Source organism: Procambarus clarkii, chromosome 26 (assembly GCF_040958095.1).
Source record: "Procambarus clarkii isolate CNS0578487 chromosome 26, FALCON_Pclarkii_2.0, whole genome shotgun sequence".
Lineage (NCBI taxonomy): Eukaryota > Metazoa > Arthropoda > Malacostraca > Decapoda > Cambaridae > Procambarus > Procambarus clarkii.
The window spans coordinates 15,424,002-15,439,481 of NC_091175.1; the positions used below are offsets into that span (position 1 = coordinate 15,424,002).

The 15,480-nt window shown below is 38.0% G+C and overlaps 1 protein-coding gene across 2 annotated transcripts in view; it reads left to right on the plus strand.

The window, feature by feature from the left end:
* The first annotated feature begins 8,299 nt into the window (after positions 1 to 8,299).
* Positions 8,300 to 15,480, plus strand: part of Dab (DAB adaptor protein) — a 112,819-nt gene continuing 105,638 nt past the window's right edge. For both annotated transcript variants that reach the window (XM_069331928.1, XM_069331929.1), the window contains exon 1: positions 8,300 to 8,453. The gene's annotated coding sequence lies outside the window, so the exon portion shown is untranslated. The remainder of the gene's footprint in view (positions 8,454 to 15,480) is intronic.

The window sequence follows — 15,480 nt, forward strand, 5'->3', positions numbered from 1 at the left end:
AAATGTAGAGTCTGAGACTAATATGATTATTGTAGTCTTTCCCTGCATTTTATTTTGAACATTAAAACGTCATTAAATTAGCTTTTAATATTTTCCACATAAGGTTTTCATAGTTATTTTAATGTTGAGAATAAAGGACAATGCATCAGGGATATTACAACATAACATTCATATATCACAACATTCATTCATGTATACTGTGCGTCTAACCTACGCTTGAAGCAATCACGTGATCCAATGTTTATTATGTTACCCGGTAATTTGTTCCATAAATCATAAAACCCGTTTACGAACCAGTATTTACCCAGGTCTTTCCTGAATCTAAATTTATGCAATTAATATATATTGTTCCGTGTCATATTTTGTGTTGATATATTGAACACCTTATTGATATTGACCTTATTATACCCTTTCATCCACATGGATATTTTAATCACATCAGCCCCAACTCTGACCTAAGGTTTAAGAGACTGTAAGACAAACTCAAGTGTTCGAACACTTCCGGAACAAGTGCTTCACTGACGAATTTTGTTCGAACCACAACGCTGTAAATGCTTCACCCGCGTACTACAAATCACCAGCAGAAACTAAACTTATGCCTATATATGCACAATATGCTAATATATTATAATATTAATTTTAATATTAATATTTAATATTAAAATTTGAGAAAATTCCTGTTTTAAATGAACAGCATGTACAAATTTATGTACATGCGTCTGTGGGGTCGACCGCTGGATGTAATGGACTTGAGTCGAGGACGGGTTGCAGCAAGATTGTTGCGGTTTAGTACCGTAGACCGCTATCTTGATGATCAGCGACGGGGGATCGTCATTAGTTGTTAATAACATCGCAAACTGCTTCTCTAGCGACGTTCGCTCGCAATTAATATAGCAATTAAGAAGAGTAAAGCTGGATTCGATGTGGGGTTCATAGTATGCTTCTGTGTTATCTTTCTGCTGGGAGAAAGAGATGGCTTGTGGCATCTGCTAAACCCAATATATGTATCAATGTATTAAAACCAAAATTTCGGATGTAACATACATCCTTTCTCAAAGTACTGTATTCAGAGTTCTAACAAGATTCTGTTGTTGTTTTATATTCAGCTACTCGAGCAAAAAGTTCCAAGTAGCACAGGCTATGGTGAGCCCGTAGTGGACTTACCTGGCACAGGAGCGGGGCTGTAACTCGCGTTGAGCGTCGCGAGCTGGGTATGTCTCTACTTTTGGCCTTAGGTAACGCATACGAGCGAAAAGCGACGTTCTATATAAGAGGACAATGATTAAACATGACCGGGAAGGGAAAGAGGAGCAGAGTCAGTAATTCTAGCACAACTATTCCCTGTAGCATTTGTTTTTCCCGTCTACCCTTTTTATTTGTTAGTCGACACGATCATACTCCATACTCTGTGTTGTATTATGCATCGTTTTGAATCATTTATGTCTTCTCCCCTTTTTCTAATTGGTGATTTTAATTGTTCATCTTCCAGACGTAAGGCCGGTAAGCAAGATATTTTGCATCACGTGTTATGATCTCTTGCAAGAAGCTGCATCTTGCATAAGGAAGAAAGAGGTCTCATTAGTGTCTGATGAATGTGAGCAGGTAATGAAGGATTGTAGAACGCACTCTTACTGAGTAGGGTCTAAGACCTGAAAAACTTTTGATTTGTCTACGTCATCGCTATTCCAGAAACCAAAGCAAGCCTAATCCAATACAATCTATCCTAACCCAAGCTAACCTAACCCATTATATCCTGTCCTAACCTAACGAATATTGGGTAAAATGTTGTGAATAATCCAGGACGGACCGAAACGTCGTCGTCCCTTCACATTCAAGTGTGTGGTTTGGTCAACATATTTCAGCCACGTTATTGTGACTCCTCGTCTGCATAAAATGTCGTGTTTTTATATATGGTGTACACGAGGTGTGACGTTACTATGACGTAATGTTTATAATGGTAGAGGTTTTGCATCCTACTGCTATCATCCAATGACTCTAGCAGCACTGTGGAGAAATGCCCGACACACCACTGGAACATTATCTAACACAGTGCAGAGTTACAAACCCATTAAGATTTCAACTTAGATTCAACAGAGCAGAAGAAGTTGTTAAACACATATGACAAAATCTTACTGAAGTGACCATACGAGTCATAAATACTCATACTCCGCCCAAGTAAAACAGGAACAAGCAACACTTAGTGGGCCAGACAGAGGCTTAGGGCCCGCGCAGGAATATCCCTGCAAACAAAAAAATAAAATGACTAGCCGTCACAGTCCATTGTCAAAACTACTCAAACACACCTCAAATGTGTACTACACTACGCCGTTAGTTAGGTCCGGTTCATTCATGAACATTCATTACACGCAGTAGTGGGCTTCGTGTCAATAAACACCACGTGCATCTATTCAAGAAAATCTGAAATATTTGGAAATACTTTTAAGACAAATATTTTTACCTGATGATTACCTTTTGACGATTTCGAGAGTTCTACTCCATTGCCAGGGCTATAAGGCTGTTGTCTTCGTAGTCCTAAGACATAAATGGCCATCACAGCTCTACCTAAATTATCTGAAAATCAGTCTTGGTCCTTCAAATTCTGTCAACCCGTTCTCTCAACTATTTGGCCACGTCTGGGGAGTAGAAATAGCCTAAACTACTCTATCCCTTTGAGATGTATTTCTATATTGTCTCAATAAACATACTTGAACTTGAAGGCCACGATTTAGACGTAACCACCGTCTAAAATGCAACCTACTATGAAAAGTAGCGTCTCACAAATATCTAATAATATAATAATAATAATAATTTATGTAGGTAAAAGTACATACATACAAAATAAGTTAGAAGCAGAATGTTGGAGTTCTAGATAGATGGAGGGAATTATCAGGGGAAAGGCGACTATATACCATTATGACTATATAACTGCTAGTATATACAATGCCTTAAGCCACAAATGCGCACAGCTGTTGTTGTTGTTATAGATTCAGCTACTCGGAACACGTTCCAAGTAGCACGGGCTATGGTGAGCCCGTAACTTACCTGGCACAGGAGCGGGGCAAAAAGCACGGGCTATGGTTAGCCTGTGCGCACAGCGTATTAGTGCGAAAATATACGTCTTCTGTGCATCGGTAGATTAGGTTAGGTGAGGTGGGTTGTTTGGGTTCGTATGTTTCTAGTTAGGTTATTGTTGTTGTTTTAGAATTTAGCTACTCAGAACGGAATGTCCATGTAGCACCGGCTATGGTGAGCCCGTAATCTAATTAGGTTAGGAAGTTGGATTAGCAGCAGATCAGGCGAGCCGGGCTGGGCTGTGTACGCTGAAATGTTAGTTTAATAATCAATACATACTGCATAGTCGTGTATGTATATCCTTGCCTCACGAGGGGACCCGGGTGCAATCCTTGAGCGGGACAGAAACTGTTGGGCATGTTTTCTGACAGCTGATGCTGCTGTTCACCTAGGAGTAATATATGTTGAGTGCTGCATCCTTGGGAAGGGTAGTAAGTTGGGATAAGAGGGCAGGACAATACTCAGTCGTTATTGAATGGCTAATTTATCACTGCATAATAAAATAATGTACAATAGTTTTATAAATGTATTGTAGATCTGTGAATTATAAATGCATTGTAGATCTGTGAATAATAAATGTATTGTAGATCTGTGAATTATAAATGTATTGTAGATCTGTGAATTATAAATGTATTGTAGATCTGTGAATTATAAATGTATTGTAGATCTGTGAATTATAAATGTATTGTAGATCTGTGAATTATAAATGTATTGTAGATCTGTGAATTATAAATGTATTGTAGATCTGTGAATTATAAATGTATTGTAGATCTGTGAATTATAAATGTATTGTAGATCTGTGAATTATAAATGTATTGTAGATCTGTGAATTATAATTGTATTGTATGTCTGGGAATTATAAATGCATTGTAGATCTGTGAATTATAAATGCATTGTAGATCTGTGAATTATTATTGTATTGTAGATCTGTGAATTATAATGTATTGTAGATCTATATATTAAGTCATTCCATAAAGTTTTTGCTTGAAATTGATTTGTTATATTCCTTACCCTTAAATAAAAATGAGATTTTCTGTACACAATAATAAGTTTGATGTTAGGAAGACAATTGTCCTTAGTAGATATTAGGTTATTTGTTGATTTTCCATTTTTAGTCTGCCCTTCTCCTCGGGGTATTTCAATTATACAATATTTGTTGGAGGATTGGCTCCATATTGTATATCTGTGTCTGTAACTGGTGGCCACCGTTATTAACATAAGCACAAAGACCAAAAGTACTGATGAGTTTGCTGGATACAAAACACACAAAAATAAGATAGTTAGTCTAGACATTTTTACCATTTTCTTTAATAGCTAAGTTCTTCGTTTTCTTTTATCTAATTCACACTTTTATTATTTTAATTCAAATTCAAAACTTTAATTCAAACGTTCTTTCGTATGTTTGTACATTAATTTTAATTCATGCGTTCTTTCAGTTTTCATTTTCCAGCACATAGAAAAAATGGGCACCTATAATGAATACAGTACGATATACATACTAATATGTATTAAGGTCAGTGATAAACTATCTCAGCGAGCAGGTAGGACTTGAGAGTGACCTTTGTAGTTGACTTAACGGCTTCGTGTCCAACCGTCCAACTGTCCAAATGTTCTGACGCCGTTTATTCACCTAGTTGTGCTTGCGGGGGTTGAGCTCTGGCTCTTTGGTCCGGACTTGTCCGGTGTGTGACAGGTCCAAGCACGTTATTTATTTATTTATTTAGTTAGTTATATACAAGAAGGTATGCAGACGAGGAGTCATAATAACGTGGCTGAAATAATCGGCTTGAGAATGGTTCAGGACGGACCGAAACCGAAAGGGGGTTTAAAAGAGTACATAGCAATGATGATTTTACACTCTTGTAAAGCCACTAGACGCATAGCGTTTCGGGCCACATACCAGCCCGTTCTCATCATTTGCTACTCCCTTAAAATACAACAATTTTGTCTAATTTCACATTACCCTCCAAAATACCACTATAGAATTCAAGCCTACGCGAGGGATTAGAGGCTTTATAAAACATTTATATAAACAGACCTCGCTAAGATATTTGTAGAAACAAATATCCTTGTCCTTGAGGATGACTACTGAAGTCACGACTTTGATAAAAAGAGAGAACTGCCATACGTGGAAAAGAGATAAGTCGCTCCACTTCTCAGATGAGAGGCGCCCCACGCCAGGTGGAGATTAGAGTCGCTAATCCAAGCGAAAACATTTCACCATTGTAGTAGCAGCCTATCAAAACGGCTGTTGATGAGGACGGGCTACGAAATGGAAGTCAACTTCATTTTCCAGACAGAAATGTGCGAGTATTATCAAGCGGTCAAAATTGTATTTGAACAAATCCACAAGGCATTACGCTATTGTGATTTGTGTGTAGTGTAGAAAAATTGTATTTGTTTCGCTGTAGTAAAATCTATACGACCTCAGCCCAAAACCAAAATACCCGAGTTCAGTCCCCGAGCAGGAGTTTTTTTTTAGTTTAGTTAAGTTATTATGCACCCCATATTCATCTTGTGGGCGGTAGTGGAAAGGGTTACAGAGGCACATAATGGGCTCAGGGACTGAACCCCACAATTCATTTAGCTAAACAAGTTACAATCTTGATGAGCTAGTTATAAAATTCAATGCACATCTTCACAGGAGAGAAACGGTTAGGCACATTTCATTTCATCTGATGCCTCTGTTCACCTAGCAAGGTACCCGGGAGATAGGCAATTGTTATTGTTGGGTTGTATCCTGGAGAAGGTCAGCCGTCGACTGGGAGAGGCTGTGAAGGAAACAGGGAGGCTGTGAAACAGTGAGGAAGGCTAAGGGAGGAAGGGAGGAAGCCTAAGTTCAGGCTGCCTGTCCCCGAACAACGACAATTATACACGACCTGGTGTAAAGCCTCGTTTATTGTATTGAAATGCCACAATACAATTACCTTAAGGGTATTGACACACTCGTACATGCACAAAGAGTGCTGGGGAGACGGGACACCACGAGCGTAGCTCTCATCCTGTAACTACACTTAGGTAATTACAGACTTTCCCGGCTGAGTGGACAGCGTTCTGGGATCGTAGTCCCAAAGGCCTGGATGCGATTCCCGACCGAAGCAGAAGAAAATGGCTCCAGGTAAATGGGCATAGTTTCTTATACCTGATGCGCCTGTTCACCTAGCAGTACCTGGAGTTAGACAGCTGCTACGGGTTGCTTCCTGGGGATGTGTGTGAATGTGTAAGAAATATATATATATATATATATATATATATATATATATATATATATATATATATATATATATATATATATATATATATATATATATATATATACGTAGTAGACAAAATAGAGGAAAAAATAGATCGGTTAGAAAGGCGGGGTCCAGGAGCTAATAGTTCGATTCTGTACGCACAAATAGTAAATACATTATGGGTAATAGTTATAATACACCAATTGAACTAAATGCTGTAAATGTTTTAAGCAAATGCTTAAAGTAAAACGTAACATTAAAGTGAAACAAAGTAAAACACTAAGCAAATGCGTAGTTTTACTAAAGGCTGAACTATGAATTATTTTGTTTTCACAGGAATAAAAGCAGTTAGAAAAGTTTGTTAGCCTACTTCCTATAAGATATAAAAGCTCAAGATTACATATCATTGTCCAATAATACTATATAATGTTGTAATGTGAACTGACGTCCCCATACGCAAATGATTATAAAAAATGTCATTGCACAACACATATGCACACACACATTGCTATAAGACCTACCTTGTGTGGTGGCTGCTGGACGTATGAGAGTAAACACACATGCGAGGTCTTAGAACAACCAACACGTGGGAAAAGGCACACCTGTTTCCACGTGACGTAGAGCTTAAGACGTCAGAAAATGTACCCCAAGGTACAAGGTATATCAAGGTAACCCCTCAACGTCATAGTTATTCCTTAATTATGTGTGTCTGTAATTCTTCCCACTACCCCCCACAGGGTGGGTATGGGGTGCATAATAAATGAACTAAACCCACCATAAATAAACCCAACCCAACGTGATGTGTGTCTATGTATGTATTAACACGATGTACTGAACGGGGCGAGAATAGCTTGAGCTACCTCATCCCTTTGTGTGTATTTTACCTCAATAAACTTATTTCAATTTAAATTCAATTCAACCCAACCCAGCCTAATCCTACCACCCAACTTAACTTAAAAGAACCTAACGAAAAATAAGAGAACAATTTTGCGTTTTATTTGTATGGATATAGTGTGTGTTTCGTCCACACTACTAATATCTAATATTAGATAAGATAATGTTTATTTAGGTAAAAGTATATAAATTCAAAATGAGTTACAAACATAATGTTGAATTTCTAGATTGAGCTAGTACATATGCTATTTCTAAAGCCACTAACATGCACAAGTGTTTCGGGCAAAATGTGGGAAAAACACTTAGACTAAAACTTAAAACTAGTCTTGATCTATATACTCAGTACTCCCACCTACAGAATAGGATTTATTTATTTATTTATTTATTTATTTATTTATATATATACAAGAAGGTACATTGGGTTTGTGAGAATACATTGGATAGTACAGTATTTACATTCTTGTAAAGCCGCTAGTACGCGCAGCGTTTCGGGCAGGTCCTTAATCTAGCAGATAATTTTAAGTAGGTAATTTCAATCAGAATTGATAAATGAAAGATACATTTCAAGAGAAAAATGAGATGAGAGAGATAAGTAAGTATATTAAAGCACATTGTTATATTAAAGCTCTGATTGATTACATTGACAGCTTGATTAGTAATTTAAACAAGATTAATAGACACCATACAGCAGATTGACAGCACATATAAGACAGCAATGATCACAATGGTAAAGATGTTCAGAATGGGTACATAAAGATTGGGAGACTGGGTAGCAAAAGATACAGATAAACAAGATTTATAAACACCATACAATAGAATGGCAGCACATATAAGAAAACAGCAATGATCTCAATGGTAAAGATGTTCAAATTGAGGATAGCAACATACTGAATATATCTGACCTCGTTAATTAAGGATTCGGGCCAGATTCACGAAGGTACTTACGAAGGTTTTTCTTAGCTACGAATGTTTTCCTTCTTAGTGCCTTCGTGGCTACGTGATGCTAAACCCTATCACACAGGATGGTTAGTCAAAAAAAACATCCCCGAAGAGGGATGTGTTGCAGGTGCCATGGTAGTGTACCGTAGGAGTGACACAGTGCCATCTGTTGGGAGGAGAAGGAACGAGAATAGTTTGTTTTGGTTGTGCAGCTTGTTGGGGGTGTTATAATGTTTCATGGATCGATTAATGTAGGCTTTATTGATCCTTAAAGTTGGATTGGCCAGTAGGTATCCTCTAGACTACTCTATGGTAAGTGTTGGATGTACTTGTGGTTAGTGTTGTATTGTGTTTGTGTTTATGGCATTGGAGGCCGGACAGGTGATCACCTCACCTATGATGACTATTGAAGTGATGACCTTCAGCTTTGGTCATCATCTTCTTGTCTACAAGTCGGGATTGTATTTAGAATTGATGATGAAAAACGATATAACTGTCTGTTATGAAGGGAGGAAAGTCCAGACGTACGGTACATGTGATCACTCGTCTCTAATGTAACTTTTGGCTTTTTTTTTCAAGAATGTTATTTATTTATATTTTGTATTGAAGCTATCTCGACTACAAATAAATAACTTTTTTTAATTTCAGTGTAAATAATTATATTCTGTTGCCATAAGCATGGTACTGTGGATGGCGAGATTCATACAATTTCCCGAAGCCACCCATAGCCACCTAAAGCCTTAAATTTCATAAATACCTTACCTAGCGATGATTTCAAGGTTTAGTGTCCCCGCGGCCTGGCCGCGGGGACACTACAGGCCTCCTGTAAAGGGAATTTATCAAATCGAATTTGATATCGAATTTGATTTATTTATCGAATACCTTACAAGCCTCCTGTAAAGAATTTATCAAATGTACTTGCTTAGTGTAGTGTCGATGCTGAATGTAGAACATGAAAAATATAATTTTTGTTGGAAAAGGCTCATTTTATTATGAAATAAAACCAAAGTTGGTGGTGGGTGATGACCATAAGAGTCGAGGATTTGAGTTCGTTGTGGAGTTTTATAGGCCCTTGTGACCTATACGGCCCTTGTGAGGGTGTGACCACACGGCCCTTGTGACGGTCAGTCACCCCAACCTGTTCTCTCACATAACATATCTCGATGTGGGGACCTCAATGTGGTTAGGTCAAATCTTACACACGAAACAATTTATCTTACACACGAAACAATTTGACAAAGCTTGTGTTCTGTTTGTGGAACTGTATGCACTGTTAAGTTAGGATGTTTGGGCTAGGCTCAGTTGGGTTAAGTTAAGTTGGTTGGGGTAAGGTTAGGTAATTTTAAATTCTGTTCATGAGCTGTCTTATGTATGATGTGGCATATCCACCTCGATAAGCCTAACAGGATACAATCAACATCATACCCTAGGTGGCTCACAAATGAATTTTAAAATTCAAAAAAATTAAAAGTCAAATATTTATTCAGGAAAAATATATACATACAAAGTGAGATACAAAACATTGATGGATTTATAGATAGAACTAGTACATGCAATGCCTAAAGCCACTATTATGCAAAGCATTTTGGGTAGAATGTATGTAAATGTATCAAACCTTATCCAACCTAGCCTAAGTTAACTTGGCTTATCTAACTGAAGCGAACATATGAGTCACAAATACTCATACACTGCCTAAGTAAGACATAAACGAGAAACAAGTAACACTTAGTGGGCCAGCCAGAGGCTTAGGGCCCGTACAGGAATATTTCTGCAAAAAAAAAAAAAAAAAAATATTTGATATAATATACAACTTTTTTGCAATTGGATATTTTGAGAATACTCATTGTCTGTGTATGATTTAACCACACTGCCCAACAGGCTTCTTGTCTTTGATGATGGTATAGCACTGTACACAACAAATTCAGTCCAATTTTTCTGTCAGAAAAAGCTCTCATGAAAGTTACTGTTGATAAATAAAGCATAATATGGAAAGGGAAGGTTAGAATTGGAAAAATTTGCCTACTTTATAAAAATAATGTAGCTGGAGCTTTTCTACTGCGAAATTGTTAATCTGAACTAAGGTAAATTTGACATCTATAATGTTAACAAGAAAATCCGAAGGAGCCGTGATGAGGGCTCGAACCTATGCGAAGGGTGTTCCCACGCACCACGTACGGATTTTCTCATTGACCATCACGTTAGTGTTATTACTCTGTGTATAATCTTAATGTTATTGACATTCTCATCAGCCTAAAAAAAAAATAGTTTTGATTTACCACTGGATGGGATAAGAAGTTAAGTTTATCAAGGTCTCCTTAGGCCATCTACTGACATTACCCAAAGGTGCAACCTCCAACAGTTGTCTAATTCTCAAGGCTCCTATTTATGGGAATGTGAACAGAGGCATCAGTTGAAAGGAAATGTGCTTAAACATCTCTGTCCTGCCACAGAAACCCAACCCAAGACCTTTGGAAAAGAGAGACATTCTTTCCATAAAATAATGGTGTACTTTAATTTATTAACCAAAAATTACTGTGGCTGGAGTTTTATGTCAAAACCAAGTCTGCGGACACCCAACTGGCGATTTCCAGATAGCAAGACATATCACCTATTTGTAAGGGATTTTGCCAGCATAATTACGTGTATTAAGATCTATATTATAACTTACTTCATTTCCATAGTATTTGGCAACACTATTGGTACTTGGGTGCTTGCCTCCGTGAGTATACGGGACTAGTATTCAAGGTGGAGATAGTTAATAGATGCCCCTATTTTCAGTGGATCGTTTCTCAAGAACCACAGTCTGTTAAGGTCTTCTATTAATATGCACCGTAGTATGGTGTTTGACGTTCATATATGGCCTTTTCAATGTACAGTATTTGAAAATGCTTGATTTTGGTGTCCTGAGACTAGAAATGAAACGCTATGCGTATTAGTGGCTTTAGGTATTGTATGTACTAGCCCTGTCTATAAATTTATGTTTGTAAATCAACTATATATGTACTTTTCCTGAATAAAGAATTTGAATTTGAAATGGATCTCATTTTGGGACCAGTCTCCAGATACTTTGTTTTATCTGAAATGCACTACAGTATTTAGGTGTTTACAATGATTTCATCTTGCATTTTAAAACCTATACATCCATCTAAAAATACAAATTCAATGATTAGCCTATTATGGGCTGCATACCCATCCTGTGGGTTAGTGGCAGAAAGGTTAGTCACATAATAGATTGAGTTACTGGACCCCACTTATAGATGATCACTGGTGCAGTGGTCAGAGTACCAGTGCTGTTGATGGGGAGACCCCTGGTGACCTGGGTTCAAATACTCTTTGGAGGTGTCATACTTAATGATGCATGTATATATATATATCAATACTGTACAAGTATATACAGTGGTACCTAAGTTTTTGTATTTAATCCGTTCCCAGAGACGACATACGAAAACCGAAAAATATAAATACCGAAATAAATTTTCACATAAGAAATACTGTACAGTAATGTAAATTAAATTAATTCATTCCATACCCCCAAATATATTAACTAAAAATACATTTTATACTGAATAATACTCTTAGGTACCTTACCTTTATTGAGGGCTCTTGTTGGCATATGGAAGACAGTGAGGAAGGGGAAAAGGAGGAGAGGTATTAGTGTCTGGAAGGGTAGTCTCCTTCCATTATAACAGCATTCATGACATTTCTGGTGTACTCTCTCTCTTACGTTTTAAAGACATACCACTAGGACCTGGTTGTGGCTCACTGCTTGCTTGTCTTACTATAGACATTTGTTTTTCCCTATGTTTTAACATGTGTATGTAGTGAGACAACACATTGTCTCACTACAGAGACAACACATTGTCTCACTATGAATGATAACTTGTTTTTCCTCTATTGTAATCCTCACAACTATTTTCTTTTGTTGAACATTACCATTGACTCTCTTGGAATCCATGGCATGATATATACAATAATACGAACTTTTATGTTCAGAAACCAAAAAAAAAGCACAAAAATAATGAAATTCTTCACAAAGAATTCAAACACAATCATCACTAGGCAGGAGACACTGATAAAATGAAGCACCACGTGCTTCAGATTAAATTATAAACAGATTAAAAACAGATTAAAAAACCGAGGCAAACAACGAATACCAAATTAAATTTTTTTAAGAACTTGAGTGCAAGAACCAAAAAATCCGAAAACAGGCATACGAAAACCGAGGTTCCACAATATATGGAGGTCCTCTTTCCCCCACCCAAAGTCAAACTATTGACCTTCCTCATGATGCAGGCCCACAAGTTACCTAGCTCCTTGTTATTTATTTACTGTTAGGTGAACAGAGTCATTAGGTGAAAGGAAATTTGCCCAACCATTTCTGTCGCTCCCTGGAATCAAATGCTGGTGGCCTGATTGTGATTTGAAAATAATGCCAACCGTACTAATCCTCTTGAATGGTAGTACCCTTGCTGTACTGTATAATGATCGATGGAATAACTAATACAGATTTTACTTTGTTTTTGGATCTACGGAGCTTTGTTTGACTTTTTGGTGAATTATTATTCTGAGACTAGATACAGGCAATCCAAGATTATTGTCAACTCCATTGTAGGCATATTTATCAATTATATCATTTTAGTATGGGATGTGATAAAATGGACTGTTTCCATAATTAATAATAATGTTGTATATGTATTAAATTTCCCATAAAATCATTTTCTTATGATTTTTGTAAAAACCATGTTCTGAATCAGGGAGATATTGATGTTACAATATTTTTAACTGGTTCTGTGTTTCCATAGAACGTTAGAATAAATCCATCCTATCATTTTTCTAGCTGATGCTGTATTTGCTTGAATATGCTCCCTAAACTTTAGGTCCTCGGACATCATTATTGATGTTTTTGTCATGTATTTAACGAGTTCCTGTTTTTGTTTTTTAACTTGTGTCTGGAAACTGGGGTCCTTATCCTAACTAGTGATCTGCTTGACACCTACCTTGAGGTTACCTTGAGGTGCTTCCGGGGCTCAGTGTCCCCGCGGCCCGGTCGTCGACCAGGCCTCCTGGTTGCTGGACTGATCAACCAGGCTGTTAGACACGGCTGCTCGCAGCCTGACGTATGAGTCACATCCTGGTTGATCAGGTATCCTTTGGAGGTGCTTATCCAGTTCTCTCTTGAACACTGTGAGGGGTCGGCCAGTTATGCCCCTTATGTGTAGTGGAAGCGTGTTGAACAGTCTCGGGCCTCTGATGTTGATAGAGTTCTCTCTCAGAGTACCTGTTGCAACCAGCCCCTCAATTATTTTCCACGTGTAAATTATTATGTATCTCTCCCACCTGCACTCAAGGGAGTACAGATTTAGGCTCTTTAGTCGGTCCCAGTAATTTAGATGTTTTACCGAGTGGATTCTAGCAGTAAAGGATCTCTGCACGCTCTCCAGGTCAGCAATTTCTCCAGCTTTGAAAGGGGCTGTCATTGTGCAGCAGTACTCCACTCTAGAGAGCACAAGCGTTTTGAAAAGTATCATCATCAGTATAGCATCTCTAGTGTGAAAAGTTCTTGTTATCCAACCTGTCATTTTTCTTGCAGTTGTGACGGCTACTTTATTGTGTTCTTTAAAGGTAAGGTCTTCCGACATGAGTACACCCAGATCCTTTACATTGCCTTTTCGTTCTATGTTATGATTTGCCTGAGTTTTGTACGTGGTTTCTGTTTTTATATTTTCAATTTTTCCCTAGCTCATGAGCTGGAACTTATCCTCGTTAAACACCATATTATTTTCTGTAGCCCATAGAAAGACCTGATCTGCATCTGATTGGAGGTTTGCCGTGTCCTCTATGTTGCCAACTCTCATGAAAATCCTAGTGTCATCTGCAAAGGATGATACAGTGCTATAGGTTGTATTATTGTCTATGTCCGATATGAGGATGAGAAAAAGTACTGGAGCAAGCACAGTACCCTGGGGGACTGAGCTCTTCATGGTTGATGGGCTGGATTTTATTTTGTTGACTATTACACATTATTATTGTAATAGACTATTGACTATTACACAGGGGCCTCGTAGCCTGGTGGATAGCGCGCAGGACTCGTAATTCTGTGGCGCGGGTTCGATTCCCGCACGAGGCAGAAACAAATGGGCAAAGTTTCTTTCACCCTAAGTGCCCCTGTTACCTAGCAGTAAATAGGTACCTGGGCGTTAGTCAGCTGTCACAGGCTGCTTCCTGGGGTGTGTGGTGTGGAGAGAAAAAAAAAAAAAAAAAATAGTTAGTAAACAGTTGATTGACAGTTGAGAGGCGGGCCGAAAGAGCAAAGCTCAACCCCCGCAAAAACACAACTAGTAAACACAACTAGTAAACACATTGGGTTCTGTTAGTCAGGAAATTGTAGATCCATCTGCCTATTTTCCCAGTAATTCCTTTCGAATGCATTTTATGTGCAATAACACCATGGTCACATTTATGAAAAGCTTTTGCAAAATCTGTGTAAATTACATCAGCGTTTTGTTTGTCTACCATTGCATCTAATGCCATATCACAGTGGTCCAGCAACTGCGACAGGCAAGAGCGCCCTGTTCTGAAACCATGTTGTCCTGGGTTATGGAGATGCTGTGATTCCATGTATTTTGTGATCTTACTTCTTAGCACTCTCTCAAAAATTTTTATGATGTGCGATGTTAGTGCTATCGGTCTGTAATTTTTTGCCTCTGCCTTATTTCCTCCTTTATGGAGTGGTGCTAATAGAGTAGTATTTAACACTTAGCTAGATTAGATTTAACACCTAGCTAGAATAGCTAATAGCTATTAGCTAGATAGCTATTGAACACCTAGAGTAATATTTAACACCTAGAGTAATATTTAACACCTAGCACACAATACAATTGGTTGCCTTGTTAGGTTAAATGTAAACAGGTGCTTGTTAAAGGACAAAAAAGAAGTATGCATGTTTTTGGTGTATTGCTAATTGCCTTGGTGCTTAGCATTAGGTGTAAATGCTGTAAAACCAACTGGCCAACTGAGTGCATATGTGTTTTCTTAGTGATCCTAAATTATATTGTTTTTTCCAAAGCTGTTTATATATTTTACATTGTGTTCCAGCATTTACAGGTTCAGAATTCAACTGTACAATTGTGAGTTTTAGCATCTGGTTCACTCTTTACGAGGTTGGAAGCCTCTGCAGAGACTTCTCTCGTTTCTCTCCGCAAGCCCAGTCCTGTGAGTTGACTCTGAAGTTGGATTACCTGGATTGTATCTGGAGGGGGATCTTGGAGTTGTTTTACTCCCTAAGCCCAGACCTGGGTCAGGCTTGACTTGTGAGAGCTTGGTCCATCAGGTTGTAGGT